Here is a 6,654-nt window from a genome sequence, read left to right on the forward strand (position 1 = left end):
GACTTTTGCTGGAAGGGGACAAAGCCCTAAGACATTTATATCCATGAGTAGAACATTTATGATATCACTTACACAGCTTCCTGGCCTGAGCTTTTCCAGACTTAGCTTATATTTTAGTCAAAGTAGAGGGATGGATTTAAGGAATTGTCTAAGATAAGTGAGAAGAGAGGACATTTGTCCTACCTAAAGGCAATGGCAGCTTGTGGGTGTGGCGGGGGGAATCTATAAAAAACATCGAAACAGGCTGGGCATGGTAGCTCATGCCTGTAATCTGAGCACTTTGGGAGGCCAAGGTGGGCGGATCACCTGAGGTCAGGATTTTAAGACCAGCTTGGCCAACATGGTGAAACCCCATCTCTACTATACAAAAATTGGCCAGGCATGGTGGTGGGTGCCTATAATCCCAGCTACTCGGGAGGCTGAGACAGGAGAATGGCGTGAACCCCGGAGGCAGAGGTTGCAGTGAGCTGAGATCGCTCCACTGCACTCCAGCCTGGGCGACAGAGCGAGACTCTGTCTCAAAAAAAAAAAAAAAAAAAGAAAGAAACACTTGAGGCTTGACATTCTGCTCCTTCTCCATGTGAGGTCTTCACTGAGCAAAAGCAATGGTTAGCTGTGGCAGCTGTGAAGAATCAGAGCATGGCTGTGGGTATGTTCCACCGGCATCTCCAAGGCTGTAGCTGGACTTCACAAAGGCTCAGTTTCCAGATGAGCTGCCTCTGACTGCCCTACTTCCCAGGGGCATGGGAGGTGAAGGCCAAATCTCCTCTCCTCTTGTCTCCTACTTTCACCTCAAGCAGTGGGACCACTGGAGCTGTGGAAATGTCTAGGCCTCCAGTGTTTCTGCCAATAGGGTCACAAGAGCAAGGAAAATCTCTTGTCTCTGAATTCTCCCTTCACTTGTCTTACCTGGGTGATGATGGAGGGGCATGTTGGAAGTCTGTCTGGCTAATTGTGTAAGAGTGTGTGTGTGTGTGCACGTGCGCACACATACATGTGAGACACACATGCTCAGCAACATCCCAGCTCAGGCCTTCATATTCCTCAGTTAGAACTACAGAATTAAGTGCTTACCTTACCCATTGAAAGAGAGGCAATACTGCTCAGTGTCATGACTTAAAACAAGGGAAAAACCAACCAAATCCCAAACCAAACAAAAACTCCCTTGTTTTGTTGTAATGCTTTAAATGACCTCATTTCTTCTCCAAAGCCAACTCATGAGGTTGGAAGGACAGGCATCATGGATGGATGGGAGGTTTTAGATGGGGAGAGGGAAGGAACCCACCCGTCAGTGGGCTTCCACATCCAGCGTCAGTTTAGAAGGCCTGCATTTCATTTTTAGTTGACAAAAGAAACCAAACTGGCCGGGCACGGTGGCTCACGCCTGTAATCCCAGCACTTTGGGAGGCTGAGGTGGGCGGATCATGAGGTCAGGAGATTAAGACCATCCTGGCTAACACGGTAAAACCCTGTCTCTACTAAAAATGCAAAAAAAAAAAAAAAATTAGTCAGGTTTGGTGGTGGGCGCCTGTAGTCCCAGCTACTCAGGAGGCTGAGGCAGGAGAATAGTGTGAACCCGGGATGTGGAGCTTGCAGTGAGCCGAGATCATGCCACTGCACTCCACTCCAGCCTGGGCGACAGAGCAAGACTCCATCTCAAAAAAGAAACCAAACCAACCAACCAGCAAACAACAACAAATGGCCTTTCACCCATACAGACAAAAGAAATCTGACGTGCCTGGAGTTTATGGAGAAGCCATCCAAAGCAGATGGGGCCGTCACAAAGTTATCAATGCCACCAGAAAGGGATGGACACCTGCGGTGAAATGAGATTTCTAGAGTCCCTCTAACTGCTGCTTCCATGTAGGAAGGTGTCTTCCTACACCCTGTCCCTGAAGCTCTAACAGAGGTCAATCAGGGCAGCAGGAGTTTCTTGGTGGCCTGTAGAAAGGACAGAGGCTAACCCTGGGGTTGGACTCTGTCTCTGTTCCCTTTCTTTTTCTTCCTTCTCACCTGCACCAAGTCTGATACCAGTCCCAGTGAGGATATCACCTGGGAAATACCTCATGTGTCCCAGGAGTCTTACCTTTTGCATGTTCTGCTCTGTGATCTCTGGTGGGAATCTGCAGTACAGCAGGACTGGACTGGAACAAGGCAACAAGGACTAGGAGCCTTCCGTCCAAATCTTGGCTTAGCCATTTTCACTTACTGAATGCCCTTAGGGAGGCACTTAATCTTTTCAAGTCCCTCTTGATATATCTGTAAAATAATAAACCAAGGTGTTTTGTGTGGTGTTCTAACAGTGCTTGGTACAGTGCCTTGCACCTAGTAAGTCCTCAATACAAGGAAGAGATTAGTAGCATCCTCTGGATACAGTCCAATTTTTCTAATCCTGAATGAAATTCCAATGAGCTGCTACTTTTGATTATCATGATAATCAGAGATACTATGATTTTTGAACATCCTCTCTTTCAAAAATATATTTGCTTATGGTTTAGTATTACAGTGAAGCCTCTGGCATGTGACAGACCTGGGTTCATGTTCTGGCTTCACCATTTATCTCCTTCTCTTCTGTGTTTCCTTATCTGAAAGCTGGGGCTAAGGACAGACAGTTCCTTCAGATTGTGTTATACATATAAGAAGTGTATGAAAAGGGCTCAGTGAGTGGTTGTTGTTGTTCCATTTTATTGAGTACGTATTGTGTGCTCATGTTCTCATACCTGATTTCTTGTGTTGTCAACACAATAATCTTGAGAGGTAGGAATTATTATCATTCTTATTTTATGGGATAGGAAACTGAGGCTCTGGGAGGTCAAGTCTGAGGTCACATAGCTAGGAAGTGGTTGAAACTGCATTGAAATCTCAGTGTGGGAATCCTTCCACATCACTCTCCAACTGAACCCTATACATTTTTACCCCAGCCCTGGGGTTCCTACCCTCTCTTTAGCTTTCGGCATTTCCATGATTCATTCTCCTCTGGGTGTGCCACCCTGTCCTCAGCCAGGATGCCCAGAGGCTTCCCGTCCGGGCCTGGCCTCTGCCATCTCTGTCTCTCTCCATGCTTGTCTCCCCCACCAGACTTCGACATCCTTGAGGCCTGTGGCTAGGCCAGTCCCTACTTCCCCAGCGCTGGTGGCCAGCCTGGCCCACAGCAGACCTCTCCCCAGTGTGTGTAAAATTAGAAACTGACAATGCAAGGTAGTGCCTGGGAGTTTCAGGGTGCAGGGCCATCCCACACTGTCTGTCCACGTCCATCTCTGGGTGACCTGGCACAGATGGGCTGTGGGATGTTCTGAGATGTTCCGAGATGTCTGTGGACTGTGAACTCCACTTTCCTCTGAGTCATCAGCACTCCACATACACTGAGCTCATCTGACTCTACTGGCAAGATGGCCCAGGCCTGCTGGCTTCGGGACCCACATCCTGCCCCCATCCTGTGTACCCATCGTGTGGTATTAGTAAGCCCAGCAACTCTGGGCCACACTGCTTTACCAGTCCTCTAAGCCTCTACTGCTGACCACAGCCACATGCAAGCTTCCAAACATGCCTCAAACATGTATTTGTCTGTTCATTCATTCATTCATTCATTCATTCCCACACTGATCTAGGTCCTACAGATACCTAGACAAATAAGGAACTCGGGCCAGGCGCGGTGGCTCACGCCTGTAATCCCAGCTTTTAGAAAGGCAGAGGTGGGAGAATAGCTTGAGCCCAAGAGTTTGAGACCTGCCTGGGCAATGTAGTAAGACCCCGTTCTCCACAAAAAGGAAAAAAAAAAGACAAAAAAAAAAGTGTAACAAATAAGGAACTCAGAGCCAAGTGTAAGGGTTTCCCACACCTGGGTATGTCTCAGAGTCACCTAGGAAAGTTTTTACAAATACAGTTTCCTGGACTCCACTGGAGACCTACAGAAGAAGGATCTCTAGGAGTAGGTTTATAGGAATCTGTATATTTAAGATACTCACAGCCAGACTCTGAACACAACTGGTTTGGGGAACCTGTAGTCAGGGAATTCGCTGAGTAGCAAATACCTTGAGAAGGCAAGAAAGCAAGACAGAGGCTGCGAGTGGGGAGTGCTGCCCTGCCACAGCCTTATCCTTTGCATTTGGGATCATGGCCTCTAAAAATCCTGTAGCATTTTCTTCTTCCCAGGAGCTCCCGCATATAAAACTGCTACCAGATAGTCAGCTCCCTGAGGACAGGGACACATCTATTTCCATCCCTGTTATGTCCCCTGTGCCCACAGCAGGGCCTGGTATCTAGAAGGTGCCAGGGAAAAATTTGTTGAATAAATGAATCAGCGAATGAATGAATTCATTCCCTGATTCCCTTTAGGTGCGGCATGCATACCATCTTGTCGTTTTGTGACAGTGTGTGTGTGTCTGTGTCTATAGGAGGTGGACAGGGAATGGCGCAATAGGATGAGAGGTTACCTTGGCTTTGCATCCAGTGGGTTCCCTCCAGGCCCTGGGCTGTGAGGAGAAATGGGGTTTGGAAGCGGGGTCTATGCCCTGTCCCTGCAGAGAGAAAGGGGAGCATCGGGGCAGGAGTGTGCCCAGCCCTCTGGGGCGTGTGGAGCTTGCCAAAGACAGACCTTGGCCTGTGCTGAGGAAGAGAGAGGCGGCTGGCACAGAGCAGTCATTCAGACGGCGGTTGACCTCCTGCCAGCTCCAGCGAGGCCCTGAGGACCTCGGTCCTCCCCAGCCGGCCCACTGAGGCCTCAGAGAGAGGCCCATCCATCACGGGGGCCCCCAGGGAGGGCCGGGGGTGGCTTTCTGTGAGTCAGTTAAGGGGCTTCATTTTCAGCACAGATCTTGTCAAATTCAAGCTGTCAACCGCACAGACCCTGAAAGCCTGTCACAGACCCCTGGGGACAGGCGTGTGGCGCACGACCTTGAGGGGACTCTGCTGAGTGTGGGACTGTGGTGATAAGAGGGACAAATGAGAGGAAGCCACCTGGGCCAATTGCATTATGCTTGTCCACACCACCCCTTTGTGGTTGTCCTTGAGGGACGTTGGGGCAGCTGCACTGAATATATTTCCTCCTTCCCCCTCCTTGGTTGCCCCTCTCCCTTTCTGCCATCTCTTACAAGGCACAGGGAAGGAGGCAGTGCACTCAGGTTAAGGACAGACTGGCTCTGCTGCCTAGAAGTTGTGCGACCTTGGGCAAGTGACTTAACCTCTCTGAATCTTTTCCCTCAGGTTGTGATGAAGATTGTATGAGGTGATACATTGCTAAGAACAGGTGGCATATTGTAACTGCTCCAGGGTTACTCACTATTGTTATCATTTTCATGGAGGTGAGGCACAAACAGTTTGGATTCCTTGCTGGTGTTCCCTCATCTCCTTAGCATTTCAAGCTGCACACTTCAACTCTACGTGACCTCACAACATCCCAGTGCCCATTTAAAGGAGAATAAATGGGCAGGCATGGTGGCTCATGCCTGTAATCCCAGCACTTTGGGAGGCCAAGGTGGGCGAATCACTTGAGGTCAGGAGTTCGAGACCAGCCTGGCCAACATGGCGAAACCCCATCTCTACTAACAATACAAAAATTAGCTGGGTGTGGTAGCACATGCCTGTAGTCCGAGCTACTCAGGAGGCTGAGGCAGGAGAATCACTTGAACCTGGGAGGCGGAGGTTGCAGTGAGTCCGGATGGGGCCACTACACTCCAGCCTGGGTGACAGAGTGAGATGTCTGTCTCAAAAAAACAAAAACAAACAAACAAAAAAACAAACAAAAAAATTAAAGATGAGTAAATAGAGGCCGAGCTGGGATTGAAGGCCAGGACTCCCACCAAATTCCCATTTTGGTCTTCAGATGGGTTCATGAGGAACTAGATAGCCCTGCCAGCCCTGTGTGTGGGTGCAGCCATTCAGGTTCCCTTCTGAGGGGACAGGCCAGGCTCTGGGCAGGGCATTCTTCTGTCATGTGGGGGAGGCGGGAGCTGCTCTGACTGGTGGGCTTCCCGCCGTCCGCTCTGGGGCAGGGAATATCTCACCTGGGGCTGTGAGGAGCTTATATCTGGTTATTGGGTGAAGGTTGAAATCACGTTAGCTGAAAGTGGCCATCGGGGCAGGCCTGAGACATGAAGAAGACTGAGAGCAGACGGGAGCTCTGAGGAATGAGAACGCCAGGGAGGCTGGGGAAGCAACAGCAAGACTGACAAAACGGGGAGCTGCCCAGGACCACTGCTGGGCGTGCCCTGATGTCTGTGAGGAGACTGTTTTGGACCTCCTGCGGGGGCCAGTTTAAAGGGCCCAAAATGTTCTAGAAGGCTCCTCTGAGGAAAGCCAGAGTTCTCTCACTTTGCACCTGTGTTGAGTCCTGGCTGCTGGGACTGGCCCCAAGCCTCCTCCTCCTCCTCAGGAGGAAACATTGCGGGTTAGAGGGGAGATCTAGGCAGAAACAGTAGGAACCTACTGCCACCCCCGCCCCCGCTACCACCCCGGCCCTGGCTGGCTCCTCACTTGCACTGATCAAGCACCTGCTGGGTTAGGGGGTTACAAAAAGTTGTGGGACAGGGCTGTTGGTTTGGCCTCTCATCTTCATGGGAGGATCCTTACCCCTGGCCAAGTCAAGGGGCTCACACAGCCTCTCAGGAGGACTGTGGCCAAAGGACAAAACCAAACTCCTCCCCTGAGATCAGGCAG

General features: G+C 50.2%; 1 pseudogene; it reads right to left on the bottom strand.

Annotated features, from left to right (window-relative positions):
• LOC129143268 (syncytin-1-like) overlaps positions 1-6,380 on the bottom strand; it is a 43,663-nt pseudogene extending 37,283 nt beyond the window's left edge.
• Between the last annotated feature and the right edge of the window lie 274 nt (positions 6,381-6,654).

Source organism: Pan troglodytes, chromosome 13 (assembly GCF_028858775.2).
Source record: "Pan troglodytes isolate AG18354 chromosome 13, NHGRI_mPanTro3-v2.0_pri, whole genome shotgun sequence".
Classification (NCBI taxonomy): Eukaryota; Metazoa; Chordata; class Mammalia; order Primates; family Hominidae; genus Pan; species Pan troglodytes.